The sequence below is a fragment of the Myripristis murdjan genome, chromosome 23 (assembly GCF_902150065.1).
Source record: "Myripristis murdjan chromosome 23, fMyrMur1.1, whole genome shotgun sequence".
NCBI classification, from domain to species: Eukaryota; Metazoa; Chordata; class Actinopteri; order Holocentriformes; family Holocentridae; genus Myripristis; species Myripristis murdjan.
The window spans coordinates 22,368,653-22,387,233 of record NC_044002.1 but is presented as its reverse complement, the minus strand read 5'-3'; the positions used below and the strand labels follow the sequence as shown (position 1 = coordinate 22,387,233).

General features: G+C 41.7%; 1 protein-coding gene across 4 annotated transcripts in view; it reads right to left on the bottom strand.

Moving 5' to 3' along the window:
• nav3 (neuron navigator 3) overlaps positions 1-18,581 on the bottom strand; it is a 490,514-nt gene that overhangs the window by 189,553 nt on the left and 282,380 nt on the right. The gene's annotated exons all lie outside the window — the stretch shown is intronic.

The following is an 18,581-nucleotide window of genomic DNA, read 5'->3' as shown; positions in this document are numbered from 1 at the left end:
CCACTTTGGACGGAGCGTTTCAAAGAATCCATGGATGAATGTGTAGAGTTAAGGGCGTGTGTGGCCCACAGATGGAAATGGAGGAAAACAACAACAACAACAACAACAACAATGACAAGTTTTCAGATTTACCCAGCATAATGTGGACACAGCCACAGACACACAGACTGCAGGTGCATACACACACACGGGCTGCATGAGAGTTGAAAACACACACACACACAGAGTTGTTCATGCACACAAATACAAGTGTGGAGACAAACATGCTTTCTCACTTTATCACACACAGAAATTGACACACACACATAAATATGCACTACAATATATTATATGTAAATATGATATATGATGATAAACTGACATAGCGGACACTGACAAACACACACACACTTGCACAGGGAGTGTAATAGCAGAGCTGTGGTCCACTTGAGGCCTTTCACAACACAGAGCAGGGCTGAGTGGAGCCCCCCCCTCCTCCCGGCTGCAGAGTGACAAAGGCCCACTGAGGCTGCTGTTATTGGGGGGATTTTTGCATTCCTCCAGAGTGGCTAACGCGTGGCTCCATTAGCATGGTGGCCGGCCGCCAGCGCCTCTCTCCAGCTCTTTTTATGACAAAAGGTCAAAAGTCGGAGCGCTCCACTTCGGCACGACACGCCGAGGCCTCGCGCGGGGCAGCGACGGTGAGTCACGAGCTGAAACTCCCTCTCACTCTGTCACTTTGTCTTGTGCAGATAATGAGCCACCTCTGCAGATCCACACAGGCCACTCAGCTACCGGCAGAGCCCTGTCTTCAGCTTTTTCACATAAGAGAACGAGCACCTTCTCTAATTTTTTATGCGTATCTGATGATTGCTTTTTTCTATCATTCTTATTCTACTGTGAAAAAAAAAATCTTCCAATCCCTGGTTCATTTACGAGATACAACAGCCACGTGATGGACTCAGGTCTGGAAAAAAAACGGATTGCTTTCATACCACTTGTGAATGTACCGTGATTTGGAAGTGGTATGAGGACCTGGGACCCACAGCGCAACCTCGCTCATCCCTAATCCATGCCATCACTATTATCTCCATTGTAAAGTAACAGATGTTAGAGTAAACGCTGAAATAAACTGTCTGCTGGCGCTTTGGCTTCTGTGCATTTCTCATGCGTCCACCTTGGAAAGCTGCATCACCAGCGTACGTGGTCACTGAAGCTGGCCCACAAATCTGATATCAAATAACAAGATCCGAATTTTAGAGACAAATCTAAAGTCTAAGATGGTGAAAGGACACTTTATTGATATTTCTAATGTGGCCAGAATCAGTGATAACCCCCTGGGATGTGGAGAATTACCTCCATTGTGAAATACTCTCCACTTTACACTGTTTATTCTGTTGTTTACATTCTGTTTTATCTATTTATTCTCTATTGCACTCATTATCATTTAGCTCTTGTTTTTTAGCACTAGTTATATAGATTATATTGCACTAGTTATACAGACTATTTTTTAATGATTTAAACTGCCCCACAATTCCATCTCTGTTGTAATCCGGAAGCCAAGCGACAACATTTTGTTGCCAAAATCTCACTGCTGTTTTTTTTTTTTTTTTGGTGCAATGACAATAAAGAAAGTCTAAGTGTCTCAAATCGCGCACTTCCGTTAGTGCACTGTCTGTAAGTACACTTAGCTGGCAGTACACTTACAGTGCGCAAATTTCGATAGTGAAGGATGTCTCAATTGGCGCACTTCCCGTTGTGCACTTACCGGAAATGACGATCGCCACAGTCGGCATCAGGCGAGCCCCGCGGCACCGGCCGCTCACCTGTCAGATCCGGCAGACCTGACCGGGTGGGCGCGGTACCAGCCGGTGCCGCGGCCGGCCCGCCTGATGCCGACCGGAGCCGCGGTCGGCTTTGGTTTTCGATGGTAAAGTTATCCAGAAGTAGACGTGTACACATCCTATCTTCAAAATAAAAGCATCACCACTGCTTCTAAGGTGTTAGAGTTTTATTTTTGTAAACAACCGGAAGTGACTGTACTTTGCACAATCGCTAGCTTGAGAGTTATCCGAAAACGTCGAAGCAATTTTCAAAACAGACGTTATTTGGACAAACTGACCACATATTTGGAATCTACGTAGTTACTTTCTCGCCTGAAAAAAAAATTTAAACTTAATAAAGTGACATATTAACAGTCGTAAAACGAAAAGTCAACTCAGCTTTTTTAGGTAGAGCTACTTCCGGTCAGTGGTGCAGTTAGGGTGAGAAGTGTCCATCGTTCCACACTCAACTTTTTGACCGTTTTGAGTGTTCATCCGGGTATTTGCAGTGCACTGCATTTTGTTAGTATTTTCAGTGTGAACGCACTTATGCACTCAAAATACTCAGTGTAAGTGTAGAAGTGCGCGATTTGAGACAGCATTTATCTCAACAAGCTTAACTGGTTAAATAAAGGTCTAATAATAACAACACATGTCTATGGTTTTGGACGTGGTCCGTGTTACAGACGGTTGCTCTCTGCCGGTTTTCACCCTAAGCATTCTGATCTCCGTCTCGCCTCAGACAGCAGCGTCTCCTCAGCCACTGTCCCAGATTTTTGACACAGCCTCGATGTTTACACTGGTTTTATCAACTGGGGTCTCTCTGGTCCAAAACGCCGAAGGACAAGACGTCAAGCGCAGAGCCGCTCCATCTGCCTGACACACAACAACAGCCGCCCACAAGCACACACACACACACACACACACACATTCCCGCAGCAGACACAAAACCCCTCAAGATCACGGAGAACACCCTCACATGTGGCTTGCCATTCTCTTCCCACACTGACAGACACATGTGCGCCCGGGTGCGAGCTTGTTTGATTATCCCACACTCTCTTAGAAGTCCGTGTGTGGAGAGACATATGCTGAGCACGACGCAGGAATGCTAATTAATTCAGCCGTAATTAAACAGAGCGAGAGGGATGTGAGGGGGGGGACAAAAAAACACTTGATGCAAACAATGAATGCCGTCGTCTGAACTGTAAATATAAACCGGAGGCCTCTGCAGCAGGCCAGTTTCGTGCACCTATCTTGCGTCTATCCTGAATCGGCACCGTCAGGGTTGAGTCCTGGATTTGTCTGCGGTGTCGTGTGGGTGCAGAAATGTCTTGAGTGCCACACAGCACAACCAAAACCGGGGTGATGAAAAACCATAACACCTCGTTTCTCCCACAAGTGCCCAGACAGAAACCTGTGACTCCCAGCAGAGGTGACGCATCGTTCCCTCTGGCGGTCGAGTCGAACGTCCTCCGCTCTGGGCTCAACAGCGGCTGTGACCTCTACCGGCGCTTGGAAACTCACGGCGGCGATCCTTTCTCATTTCAAACAGAGGCAAACTGGAAATGCACGCCCAATCAGAAAGCGGCAAATAAGACGGGGAATGTGTTATTTCGTTATGTTAAAAAATGGCTAAGAATGGCAAAGGGTTTAGGGGACACCCATGGTAATTTCCCCAAAGACATTTCTAAACACTGGCAGTGAATTTCATCTCACAGACTCAAAAAAGTGACTTGGTCTTGAGAAGAATGTCAATTGAAATAGGAGTTAAGTATCAACAAGAGCTCTATAGAATATCAATAAGATATACAGTAAATTATATCAACAACATACAGCAGGACATCGATTATTTGATCCCTGACTACACAGACTGGCCATTTTTTCCCCTTTCCCACTTCAAACTGTGCACTACTCTCTAGAAGCCTACAGTACAATGTGTGTGTGTGTGTGTGTGCATGTGTGTGTGTGCCGCTGTTGCAAATCATTTCATATTGTCACAAAGTGAAAAAATAACCCTGCTGTTTCACTGGCAGGCCCACGTATTCGTTACGCAGGGCTTAATGTTTGTGCTGGTTTAAAGGCTATTTGTTCTCCAGTGAATGAGTCTATTATTCATTGGTGAGTTTGCTCCTGTGAGTGTGTGTGAGTGTGTGTGTGAGAGTGTGACTGTGCGTGCGCTGCAGCCACAATAAGCGATGTCTTTGATGCTGTTATTGTCCCGAAGTGTTTGTACACAACTGTAATTTTACTGACAGGCATACATATTTGATATGCGGTTTAAAAGGCTATTTGTACTACAAAAGTGTTTGGAAACACATTAATTATATGTTAAATTATTAATTAAATGGCCAAAATTGATCCAAAATACATTAATTCCCGAGGTGTTCGGGGTTCAGCTGTACTCACATATCTATTGTTGCTCTGTTGTTGCTGAATTTTAACAAACATGCAGGCCTGGCTGGACACCTGCTGCGTAATTATGAAACCCACCAGAGTTCTGGGCACAATATGCAACAGGGCAGCAAATTTAACGACCATGCCCAGAACTCTGGTGGGATCCATAATCGCTTTAGAGACGTGTTGAAATGCAGTTTCATGGTTAAAACACAGTCTGCATTGACTTGAATGGGAACTGATCATTTTTCCAACTTACAGATCAGATGATTTGAGACGATCTGTAAACACAACCGATTGGCACACGGGCCGACGTACCCAGCAGAGGCTAGTGTGGTGCTAAGCTAATGCTAATTTTCCATCTGACCTCCATAATGACGCCAAGACAGGGGCTGCTGGGAGATTCCATGACGCAACTGCAAAGCCCTCACGGATAAAACAAAAAAGCGAATTCCAGCGATTATTCCAAACTAGTCCTCAACAGAGCAGCTGTAGTTGTGCTTCTCCACGGGCCCCATCTGTAAACATCTGCCCGAATGAATGGCCCATAAACAAAGATGATATGTAATCAACAAGATTTGCATGGTATCAGCCATCTTTACAAAAAGGGGGACGTCTCAATTACACTGCACAGTGGTTCGCTTTCAAATATTTACAGCACCAAATAACTTGGAAGAGGCCTCGGCGCGGCTCTTTGCATCTGCTCCACAGCCGTGTGTGTGTGTGTGTGTGGGTGAGCGTGTGTGTGTGTGTGTGAAGTCATGTTTAATAGCTGATAAAGACTAAAAGGAGTGAACTCATAAACAGACAATAAATCTCTTGAGTCGGAGAGAGATCTGTGCCTTGTTTAATGGTTTTTAAAAGAGGACGGGAAAGAAAAATACGCCCGATCAAATCCATACTTTCTTCCTCCGAGCCCGGTCCTGGAACGACACTCCGACCAGAAATTTGGAGGCTTTGAGACGCGAAACCGCTGTTTGTTTTAAGTCGGTCTTAAGGCTCAAATGACGTAAACAAGCGGAATAATGATTGAAGGCGTTGATGACGGCTGGGGTATTAATGCTCCTCGGGGTTTTGGCGATGTCAAACCGCTAGTTTGGTGGGCAGCTCGGCTTTGTGGCATCCTGTAACAGCTTTTCGCGAAACCGACATCATTTATTTTTCCGACGCAAACTGGCATCAGGCGGATCCACATGAGCCATTAAAAGCCATTTGGAACGGGGCGTTTTGACGAGGCATGCTTCACTCAATCATGAGGTACTTTAAAGCAGAGGGGGGAAAAAAATATAAATTCAAAAAAAGACAAAAAAAGACAGGAAGACGACGTGCCACTCAGACAAGTCCGGGCGATCGTAACGAGGGCAAGTTGTTAAGTTTTACAGCCGTTTTGATGATAATACCCATTAAGCTATGCTTCGCTTACATCCCACATCACAAATCAAAATATTATTTTACGAGTGACAGCGGCGGCAGAGTGAGGAAAAGGCTTTGGTGCAGCTGGGTGATATCAGACCGCGGTGTTGAGTATGAAACGGCTCTCTCCGGTTTAATCCCCCAGACGAAACCTGTCCTCGCTATTGTCTCCTCCAAAAAAAAACACTGCATGTAAATGTGTGGACGTCCAGCGGTCGAGACAGAGGTAAGGGGAGGAAATGGAGGAACTGACAGGCTGAACGAGCCCCTCACATCCTCCCTGTGCTTCAGGAAGGAAGACTGCATTAGCACATCATAAAACAAAACTCTACCACCTCTCCCTTTGTTACCGGAGCACTTTTTTATTCCCTCTGATGGCCGCAATAAAGAGAAAAAACGTTTCCTTTTTCCAAAAAATGATTCTTGGAAGCGACAAAATGCAGCAACAAGTTAACTGGGATTATCCTTGACACTGTAATTGTGTGGCTTTTTTGTTTACTTGCATTTTATTTCCAGCCATTAACTTTACATCAAGTAGGTTTTGACTTAATTTTGCACGTTGCTACTTTTTAAAAGATAATATAAGAGAAGATAAGAGGATGAGGGTAAGGGTTACGTTTATATAAGACAAGACAAGAAGAGGAAAACTTTATTGTGCCAAAGGGAAATGTGTCTTTGGCTCAGTTCTTGCACGATATAATAAAGTGGCCATTTGTAAATTGGTCGATCGCAGCGCTATTACCAATAAGTGTTCAGTCAGCAACAAAGACAAGTTGGCTCCTCTGTGCTGTCAGGATGTTTCATCCCTTGGTAAAACATGGTTATTTATTCCTATTTATTTATTTATTCATACAAATTATGGTGGGCTTAATGTGCTTATTTTATGCTTTATGTACAGTATTTTATGTCTGTCCTGTCATCTCCTGTCTTTTTTTGCTCTTAATACCATCGCTGTAGCATTTCCCTTGTGGGATAATAAAGTTTAACTTAACTTAACTGTAAATGAACTATTTCCAGAAAATGAGTTATTGGGTTCCCTTCACCTTTTTTTTTTTTTGTTTTGTTTTAAGTTTTTCTTGTAAGTTTGCTTTAAATGAGTCGCAGTGCTTTTTGGTTTTCTTAGTTTCTTTTTAAACATCAGTAAACGAATAAAAAACCAATAAAAAAGGACAAACAAACAAACCATTCAGTGCTTAACTTTTTTTTTTTTTTTAACTTTTTTTTACTTTTTATTGTAAGTGTGCTTTAAATGAGCTGCAGTGCTTTATAGTTTTCTTAGTTTCTTTTTTTTTTTTTTTTTTTTTTTTACAGCAACAAGTGTTTCCTCGACTTGACCAAAAGTTCGGCAGCACGTCACGCTGAGTGGTGGTAAAAAAAAAAAAAAAAAAAAAAAAAAAAACCTGTGACTGTATGTTTGCCGCTTAACTCGCTCGCCTCCCTCCTCGCCTGAGAAATATGTGCTGAGGCACGTCGGGCCTCTCCGAAGGTATCAAGTGACTGATGTATGACGGCTGGGATTGGAAAGTGTTATAGCATAAACGCAAAGTACAAATGGGCCAACGCCTCAATTACCACTTTCCTACGGGACAGAAAACAAGCTCCTTGAAGACGGCACTGGAAACCCAGGCGTTAGCACTTTACGGCACACGGGCACCGCTCAGTAATGGAAGGGTGTCTTTCCAAAATGTTACAAATCTGCTTACAAAAAAAAAAAAAAGCCACCTGAAATTCATCAGCCAATACAAAAAAAAACAAAAAAAAAAAAACAGATAATTCCAACTTTGACTCAGAATCAAACGTCCAAGTCGTGATGCATTTCACTTTTACTGGCCTTAATTATTTTTTATGATTAGCTATTTTCCTTTTATATTCTCTTATGAACACCCAGTTCAAATGGCGCATAAAGATTTTACAGCCCATATCTGAATCTTATTTTGAAAGCACATGTAGTGGCCAAAAACGTGTCTCCCTGTCTTCCTCGCAAACATGTAAGCGAAGGGGTCAGAGGTCAGAGGTCAGGGACTGTCGCCTTGCACGGGGACAAATTCAGCAGCAGTCAGTACATTTTTGAACACTGTTTTCTTTCACTTCCACGAGCCTGAAAAAAAAAAAAAAAATCCATCACTTCCAAAACCACTGCATTATCTTTTAAAGCCAGACTGCTGGGAGATCAAAATCAATACGAGCCAGCCCTCACAAAATTTAGTTTTGTCATTTGATAACATTTTTTTTTATTTTTTATCTTAAGCACAAGGCAGAATGCTGCAAAAAAAATAAAAATCACAAGTTTTTCGGGTACTTATAAATTCCTCTGGGCACTAGAAACCTAATGAGCCATCACTCAGCGGCGACACAAAACTGCTGGGCTGCTTTTTATAGCCACAATATACTTTATTAATCGCTGTTGTTGAGCGCAGCTGCTTTGAAATGGAAGCGTTTACAGGCAGACGAGACCAAAGCGCCGTCCTCTCCGCAGCCGAGCGCTAATCAAGAGGTTTCAGGGAAAAGGAGGCTTGGATTATTTCTTTGTTTGGCCTTGATACACTTGACATGTTTTTTTTTTTTTTTTTTCTTTCTTTCTTTCTCCCGTCGCCGGTGACAGCGGGAGTAAACGATACGGCGGCTTTGAGCGCTTCACTCCGCTGTCATCAGATTTGCGAAGCCTCGTCCTTTCTTCTACAAAACGAAACTATCGTTCACCACTGAATTATGACTTTGGTTATTTTCAACCTGGGCTTTTAGTGTCTTAGCTTCTCCCATCAGGGCGATTCGTTGAGTTAAAGTTTGCAAGACCATATCCCATCAGTTCAGCCCAAAAAGCGACTAAAACACTTCCTCCCGGCACATTCACACCCACACCGCACTGAGACCTGCCTGCATCTGATTTTTCACTCATCCGCCTCCTGAAAACCCCGATGTTTACCGGGGTATTAGTTGTTATTTTAACATCACAGTGAATATTATGTGACTATGAGCTACCGCCTCGTGTCAGCCTCCTACCGGTAATTATTTATTTTGCAGGTGCCAATATCTCCCACAAATTATGGCAAAGGAAGTGCTGAACGTGGCAGGGAATTAGCAGTCCTATGTGGCAGACATCTGAATTATGAGTTACATCCTCACAAACACAATCCGGTGTTATTTATAGTGAATTTACTGTTGATTTCAAGTGTATAGGGTTGCAAAATTCTGTGAATTTTCAAAGTCGGAAACTTTCCATGGGAATTAATGGGAATATATGGGAATTAACAGGAATTTATAGGAATAATCTGGAAATTTGCAAAATTGCATGTTGGCCTATAAGTGGGAACTTAATGTAGTTGAAGAAAAAACGTCTTGCAGCACAATCCTGGTTAAAACAACCAGATTTAATACAAATTCAGTTGAATTTCCACACGACTCGGCCTCCATCTGAGCCCACGGACGACACCCAGTCAAGGAGGTTTTGATGATATGACTGGGGTAAATAAATTTGACCTATGGTATTAAAGTTTAACTGGGAAAAAATAAGTCAAAATGTGTTTAGTAGCTATTTAAGAGGCTTTCTATCAGCCAGCGAGCTCCACTGTGATGCTGGTTCTTCTGCCCTCTGCTAACCAGTTTTCTTAGAAATACAGTTTTCATAAAAGAATGTAGGTTCTAGTTTGATTTAGCTGCTGACTGAGGAGTGTTCATCTGTTCATTGAGCCTATGTCTATTCATTTATCCACCATCAATCTTGAAGGACTGAGGAAAAAAAAATCTACTCAAAATAAGTCAAAGTCAAAAATGTCATTAGTTTGCATGCATGTCTGCTTATGACAAAACAAAATTTCCAAAATTCCCCAGCTGAACTTCCCATTGAAAGTTTCTGGAATGTTTCCGGAAATTTACCAGTAATTTTCCGCCCCTTTGCAACCCTACAAGTGTATAATCCTCACCAGGGCATGCACACAGAATGAAGACAGAGGTATAACACAGTCAGCAGGTGTGAACAGGTAGGCACAGGTGGACAGGTGTGGATTCATACCTGCTGACGGTGTTACACCTCTTCATTTATTCTGTTTGCATGCCCTGGTGAAGATTCATCTTGAAATGTTGGCATTGCAATAACTAAACAATCAGCTTTACATCAGAACTGCAAATGTGTGACCCGTTTTGTCATTTGCTTGATTTTTTTCTAGAGTCGGCGCCTCACTGATCTCAGTGTGTGTTGCTGCCACGCACGCTCCGGTTTTCATATTTGTAAAATGGTTTCGGATGCCGGCGTTCCAATGATTATGCAAATCGACGCTTCATCCGAAAAATAGATATTATTCACGCCGGGTTGTCTTGAATGTCTGATGGAAAAAAAAGTTTTTAAAGCACACGCCTCGTCGAGGAAACTGGAGCCATTTCTATTGGATGACTGGAGTTGGTTGGTAACTTTATCAAACAGCAGCAAAAAGGATACAACCGTTTCTGTTTCACATTCTCAAAGTCTTCATGCAGCATAAGTCTCTTTTTACCACACATTCAAAATGACGTAGACTGAGTAGGGGAGAGTGGGGTAAATAGTGCCAATTTTTACTTAAAGTGCCTTTAAAGCGAGGGGATTACAGTAATGCCTCCAACTAAAATATGCACATATAGTTTAGGATGTTGTGCATCCCTGGGAACAATCACTTTGGATCTTATATAAACTGTTTGAGAAATATAGCTTTCAAAAAAAAAAAAAAAAAGTGGTTTTGTGGCACAACTTGCCCCCAGTGCGGGGTAAATTGTGCCATTAGAGAGAATACACTGGGGTAAATTGTGCCATTGATAACTGAAGTAAAACAGATCATTTTAATCTCACAAATGATAATGCTATATAAAAGCAAAACAAATTCAATACAAAATTATTTATTTAACATTTATTTATTATTTTAACAAGATCACAGGCCACTTTTCTATAACAAGTCCATTTTGAAAAAAATGCATCCCCCAGCTGTTTTGAGCTGACATCATGCTAACTGTATAGACTCATGGTGTAGCTTATTAAAGTACTAAAACCTGTGTGAACTGTTTTCAAAGTTTTCTGTAATTGTTCAAACACAGCAATCAAAAAACCTTGATCATAGAAATTTTACTTTGGAGGGCAAAAAAATGTTTTTTGAACTTAAATGTTCTTACCTCTCAAGCCATGTGTCTCCCTTCTTTGCAGGATGAGTGAAATGGATGCCTCGTCAAAAATATGTGGTCACATGACCAACTTCTTCTATGGTTTTCTAGATAACAGGGGTGGCACTACTTGCCCCTTGGCACAAATTACCCCACTCTCCCCTAAATGATTCAATAAATATAATTTTTGGGTGAAGTATTCCTTTAAAAGCTGAAGGAAAAATGAAATCACGTTCTTTTTCCCAGGTGAATGTGACAGAAAAACAGCAGCCAGCAAAGCAAACAATGAAAAAGTCTTAACATTTTGCCTGATAATTGTCCAGTCACAGATATATAAAGACATGTGACTGATCGCTCAATTATGAGCCATGGTGGAAATTGCTGGATTTGTCTTGGAGAACAGAGATCTTACAAACCGAGGCGCCTAAGTCTTTAAAGTCTCAAAAGTTTGAACACAATCAATCATCATGATGGTAAAAAGCGAGACAATGAGGCCGCGGTTGAAAATAATCAGAATGATCTCTTCAGGATTCCTCACCCCTCCATCTATCATCAACTCTTCTCTTCTCTTCAGAATAAGAGTCTGACACTTGCGCTTCCACCCGGTTCGTCTCAAACAGATTATCGATCGGGCCTCCGCACGCGGCGCCATCACTCTCCACGTGCTCCGGGTGGGTGACGGCTGACAGGTCATGAATCAAAGCGGATCAAACCAGACAGGAGCGGTGAAGTGGAGCTGGGAGCAGCTGATGGGCAGCGGGGGGGCTGGGCCGGCCGACCCGCCTCATAATCCAGGGATCATCACTCATCACGACAAAATCCAAAGTAAAGAAAGTTTTTCTCAGCTGGTATTGACTGAAGAGCTGCGTTATGCAATATTGATTTTGGTGACAGTCCGCACTTTTAATCCTTTTCCCTGACTGAGATTTCTCAGATGGGGATCTGTCTTTCCTAAATCCTTTAAAAAGAGGGTTTTTGTTCACTATTAGAAAGGCCGTGATGCTGTTTCTCACACTACAGTCAAGCGACGTCCAGATTTTTCAGGTTAGCTTTTATGAAACTGTATGCCATAAAACTTTTTCTAAACCAAGCAACTCAACTTTTCTGAAGCAAAAAAAACAACAAAAAAAAACCTTTAATCAACCAAATCTCTCCGAGCCAAACTTGTTTCATGTTCTTTTCCAAAACTTTACAAACCGACCAGCCCAACTTTTCAGAATTAAAACAAACTTCTTCAAACAAAATCAAACTTTTCTAAACCAAATCAAGCATTTCTGAGCCAAATCAAACCTTTCCAAACCAAAAATTAAGACGCAAGACACAACTTCAGCATCCACAGTATCTAATGTGTTTGGGTAGATAACGCTTCTTATATAGCCGATTTTTCATCAAGTCACAACTCATATTCTTGTATATAAAATAACTGTTTTATTTAAGGATTTTCTGGCTGCAACGTTCCCGTTTCTCAAAGGTCCCGGCAGCTCAGTCGGCCTATAAACACAAATGATGTATAATCAACAGGATCTGCATGGCAACGCCCGCCTTCATCCAGGGACGTCTCAATTATGCTCTTTAGTGGCTCATTTTCAAATATTTACAGCATCAAATAACTTGGAAGGCCTCCATGTGGCTCTGCGCATCTGCTGCACAGACAGCGTGTGTGTGTGTGTGTGTGTGTGTGTGTGTGTGTGAGAGAGAGAGAGAGAGAGAGAGAGAGAGAGAGAGAGAAAGAGTGTGAGAAACATTCATTGGACAACGGAGGAGTAAAGTGAATCTCTCAGCTAATCTCTTTGATTGGAGTAAGAGCTCATTATCATGCATGTTGATTATGTTCTCATTAAAAAAAACAAATGCAAAAAAAAAAAACAGAAATTGATGCAACACGTCTACAAACATTGCCTCGCTTGTCGTTTTCTCTGTTGCCGTCTCTGTCTCCTGCTCTCGTGTTCATTTCATTTCAGGCGGTAAGCTGACACTCTCATGCAGAGCGACTTATGACAACAACAGCAGAGCGAGCGGTGAGTCCTACATCAGCAACACGACAAAACATCAAGAGAGGCTTTGCAGCTGCATCACAAATCTCCTGCACCTGGAAGATCTGCTGCAGACCTGACTAAGGACACATAATGAGCTGAAAATACATGCAACTGTATAATAATAATAATAATAATAAGGGAGGTGCTGATATGACGCCCTTGACCCACAGAGAGAGCCACACACACACTTCAGAGTGAATTACTTTGCATAAAACGCAGACGAGGCAAACGCACAAGCTGCATTTTAAACATCAATCATCCGCTGTGTCACGTGGGAGCGCATTAGGCGGAGCTAAAGGCAGGAGACAACCGGATGAAGAGTAAAATTTTTATTCTAAACTCAAGGCAGGAAATGCGGGAATCAGGCAGACTGAAGAGAAACACAGGAAAACTGGCAGGAACACGCAGCGATCCTGCAAAAACACCAAACAGAGACTTCAATACTGACTGAACTAACAGGGAGACAAAGCACAGGGAACAGGGGAGGGGAGCTGATTGGCTGAAACTCAAGGGGGCGGGGCTAACGGGAGAACGGAGGACAGGTGTGGAGAGAAACCACCTGGGAAGAAACTGAACATTTACAAAGTCAAACACAGGACAAACCCGTGCTTAAAATGTGAAAATAAAGTATCAACAGCTGTGACACTTAAATTCTACTAGTTTAAGATAAGATAAGATAAGATAAGCCTTTATTAGTCCCACCATAATTAAAGATAGGAAAAAAACATAGAAATAAAGAAATACATATGAATAACTGAATGCTACATAATCAGTATTGCATGTGCATGTGCAAATGCTCTACCGGGAGCATTAAAAACAAACCCTTACATGACATTTTCCTCGTTATTAATTTTATCCATGAATGTGTGTTAAATGTCATGTGCACTGTATATGTGTAAGATCGTATCTGGTCTAATAAAATACGTAAAAAGTTAACACGGTTAAGTTTTTAACTTCAACAGGACAACAATTTCAAGTAGAACAGGAGAAATTTGATGTTTTTTATGCGTTCCTACCGACAAGTCCTCCAATCCAGACGACCACACAGGAGTGTTTCCTAAATGTTTAATGCATACACCACAGAAGCCTCTCGATTACAACCATTTCCTTAAGAGAGGCCCGTTTCCTGAGTTCACCAGCGCTAGACACTAAAAATACTTGGTTATAGTTATGGTTAAAGTTATGGAAAGTTAGCTAATGTTAGTTTTTTACCTGACACGGCTCTAGCTTGGATCTGAACCCGGGTCAGCTGAGTGAAAGACCTGCTGATTGATCCATCTGTCACCTCATGTGGACATTTTGTCGCCACATTGTCATTACCTACAGGACCACTAGAGGGCGCTTAACTTTTTTTTTTTTTTTTTTTTTTAATTTTGAACATGAATAAATTAATAAACACAGGACAAAATAAAGACATGAACAAAAAGTAAACAGAAAAAGCAAACAACAACCAAAGAGCCAAATGAATTTGTCATTTGCATGTTCAAAAGGGAGTGGGAGGAAGTCACTTCCAAATAATAATAATGATAATAATGATAACGATAATGATGATGATGATAATAATAATAATAATAATAATAATAATAGTAATAATAATAATAATCACAACATAAACAAAACAAAACAAATACTAATAATATAATAGAAATAATAATACTCAAGAGAAGAAAGAAAAAAATAAATACATAAAAAAGAGGGGAAAAAAAAACAAAAAAAGAGGCTAATGTCAACCATCAGTGCTATTTATAGTTTCATCTGCACATACAGTTTCATATACAGTTTCATATATACACAGTTATACAGTTTCACCTTTAACCACAGGTGGTAATAAGCTACTGTACAAACGACCTGTGGGGTTATTTTTTGCCGTTTTGTGAGGACAGTCCCGTTCATACAGACGTATCGATCAATTTTCAATCAATCAAACTTATCAACTCAGCAAAACAAACAAACAAACAAACAAAACAAACAAAAAAAAAACACTAACACCGGTGTAATTTTGCTTTAACACACACATCGGTGCCCTCGCTTCTGTCAAACTGGATTTATGATGCTGGAGTTCGCCAGCGCATCAGTTAGATTAATAATCTCGCAGCCTGTTATGCTAGAGAAGAGGCAGGAAGCCTTTTATTTCCTGCAGGAGCCTGCCGTGATATTAAAGTGAGCAGGGGGAAGATGAACGACACCAGGATGGGATTCCCGGGTGGAAGCGGTGCGATTAGTGTTTTGTGAAGGCTGAAGGAAGGGAGTGACACACACACACACACACACACACGGTGCTGCAGTGTCATCATGCCTCAGTAAACATTACTAACATGACTGTCGACAGGCCGCGCGCTCGGCTCTGTCTTACCTCCTGCGGGTCGGCGAGGTCAAGCTCCTCGCTCTCAACACTTCAGTTTACACGACCCGCTGACCAGACAGGACGCAAACACCGCCGCGGCCCCTCTGGCTTCCTATTGGCTCGCTACCTTTTTGGACTTACGGCAAAACAAGAAGTGACCCCCCCTCCTCAGGACCCTTCTCATGTCAGGCTGCGTTCAGTTTATTCATTATAGCAGCTTATAGTAAAACCATAAAAGCTGCAAATGTTTACTCTTCATCAAGAAAAAGCATTGATCATAAAGATATACAAAAAACAGATAAACGTATAACCATAAGAAATATATTTTAATGCCTTTTTATGTTTTTTTTATAGCTTCAGTTTCAAATTTATTTGCCTTTTTCATTAAAATGTATTGAAATCCATAGAGAAACATGATTATTCAAGAAACATACATGAGACAGGTTAAAAAAAAAAGAAGCATGTTAACGCTTATATATGATATTTATGGAGTTAATAGCACTAGTAACTGTGCCAACAGTGAGAACTTAAACTTTACGATACATATTTCAAAGTTTATTTTCTGCATGAGTGAAGGGCCGATCATTGTTTGGCTGCTGATTGTGTAAATGTGCACTCGACGTGATTTTGGAGCAGAACACACACCTGTCTAATCAGCCGGGATCACAAAGTGGGGCAGCTCCCATCACCGCCGGCTGAGACGCCCCCTAATCGTCCAAATCAAATCCTGGCATCGGGTGTCATCGTCGCCGTTAGGGAAGCAGCGAGCATCTCTGTTTGTTCGATTTTTTCCTCTCTTGTCACTTTGGTTTCCTTTTGGTCCAAAACGTCACACACCGGCCAAAATGGTAAAACGTGCTGTGTGCATGATTTCCAAATACTGAAGCCCAAACTATCTCCAAGACAGTGCAGCTTTAATTAAACTCATGGGTTGTAATTTTTGCAGATGCCGAATCTCAGCCGTGGTCATGACCTTTGACTCTTGCAGCCTGCAAAACCTCATGGCTGCAGTTTTCCTTTTGAGGGCAGAGCAGAACACAAGCTGCGTTTCTGTTCGAGCGGCACTCAGCAATCAGCCGAAGCCCCGACACTTTCCCACGTCACGCCGCAGGTGTTTGAGGAGGATTCATTAGAGGCCGAGAGGGTGAAACATGGAGAGGAGGCGGGAGAGTGCACTGCAAAAACGCAAAATCTTACCAAGATTGTCTTATTTCTAGTCAAAATATCTCATTACACTTAAAATAAGACATGATCACCTCAGAAGTAACTTGTTTTTAGACAATTTTCACTTGTCTCAAGTGAAAATTTGCTTGAAACAAGTGAAAATTTGCTTGTTTCATTGGCAAAATTTGCCAGTGGAAAAAGTGAAAATTTACTTGAAATAAGTAAAAATTAGCTAGAAACAAGAAACAAATTTTGCCAATGAAACAAGCAAATTTTCACTTGTTTCAAGCAAATTTTCACTTGAAACAAGAGACAATTGTCTAAAAACAAGTTACTTCTGAGGTGATCATGTCTTATTTTAAGTGTAATGAGATATTTTGACTAGAAATAAGACATTTTTGACTTGAAATAAGACAAATGATCTTGGTAAGATTTTGAGTTTTTGCAGTGCGGAGCCAAGAGCGCAAGTCGGAAAAGTCGCTCAAGTGTAAATGAGCTGCCAGAGACGACGGTCTTTGGGTTGCAGCAGAGCCACATCAGAACGGGAGGAACGGGCTGGGAGAGAAAAAGAATGGAAGGATGGAGTTGTGTTTGATTCCCGGGCTTTTCTCTTTCCCTTTAAATGAAACCAGGACAGAGAGCTGAGCCTAACACAGCCAGACAGAGAGAGAATGAGTGAACAGGACTTGACTGATTGATTTATACTTTATTACTCCCGAATTACCACATTCACAGTGGATGAGAGAGCGAGCGGAGAGGAGCTGCAGCTGGCGCGACGCAGGCCAACGAGCAGAGCCGGATCAAAGGTTAGCAGTCCTTCACTGCGCCCTTTTTTTAACAAGCCGCCTCTTTACTCCCTTAACAGAACATCTGCTGATGTCGTTCAGCCATAATGACTAATTAAAAGCTTCCAATTGAGCTACAAGTGAGCCTGTAACGAGCCCACAGGTGCCCTGTTTGCGCCGCTAAACCGGCTGACGTGTGAGAGGGTCGGCCTGCGCGCCAGAGAGAGCGTCTCTTGTAAAGACCCGGGCCCTTCGCAGATGAACAATGGAGGAGGCGCGGATCCAAAGAGGATTTGCAGCAGCAGGAGAGAGCGGGAGGCGATGTTCGCACAGCAGGAAGGCAGCGACGAGTTTTAGGGCAACAGCTGCTGAGGAGTTTAAGGCGCAGACTGCACCCCACGACTCCTCGGTGCTCGATTTTCAACACGGCCACGTCTCTGCTCCACGCAGGCTTCCCGCTCAGCATGAGGTGTAAAATTCCCAGACTTTTCCATGGGTTTCCATGACTAACGTGTTGAATTTCCATGACCCACATAAATGTAGCATAACGTTTTTTTCCATCCTTGACCAAAATGTTAGTCCCTCTGCACTCGAAAATGTGATTTTGTTGTGTTTATGTCTCGTTAAATGTCTGACCTTGACTGTATCTGTGCAAAGGTTGAGAGGTGTTTTCACAATCCTCTGCTGAAGGTGGAGGTTTCTGTACACTTTTAATAAGAACAAGCTTTAGAGTTACATTTAAGCCACAAATGTTTTTTTTTTGTTTGTTTTTTTTTCATGGAAAGAGTGAAAAAATAACTTCTATATATGTAATATTGATGAACAGAGATTATTTTTATGGGTTTAATAAATGACTGGAGGTGGACTTTAAATCCACTTCTGATTCAGACGTCTCATTAAAGTTTATTTTTCTGTTTTATTCTGTGGAGAACATGAACATAACATCAACACAATGCAAAATATTACATTTGGTGAACAACTAGGTCCTATTTTTTTTTTTTTTTTTTTTTACTGTGGCTGAAAAAAAAATCTGTAATATTCCATGACTTGCCCAAAGAATTTAGTAAATTCCCTGACTTTTCAAAATTGCATGACTTTCCAGTAAAGACCTGCAGGAACCCTGTCTCTTCTGTTCCTCCAATCCCACAGCACCTGGAATCACCTAGCAACCAGACGCCCTAGCAACCACTCGGTAATCCCCGGCAAACATCCACATTTACCCTAGCAACCACATAGCAACCATCTATAAACAACCTTGTGACAATTTGCATACTGTAGCTACACCCTGGCAACAGTCAGAGAGAGCCTTTGTTTATTATCATCAATCAATCTATCAATCAAAGCTGGCAAATCAATACAGTTACCTAGAGGCAGTACCACAACTGAGGTACAGTACCACAAAACATCCCATTGACGGACATCTACTTTTGATTTTTAACCCCAGAAAAAAAAAGAATCATTCATTTAGCACCTAGAAACCTGGTGTTATTGTCTTATTATATTGTCTTCTAACAGTAGATAA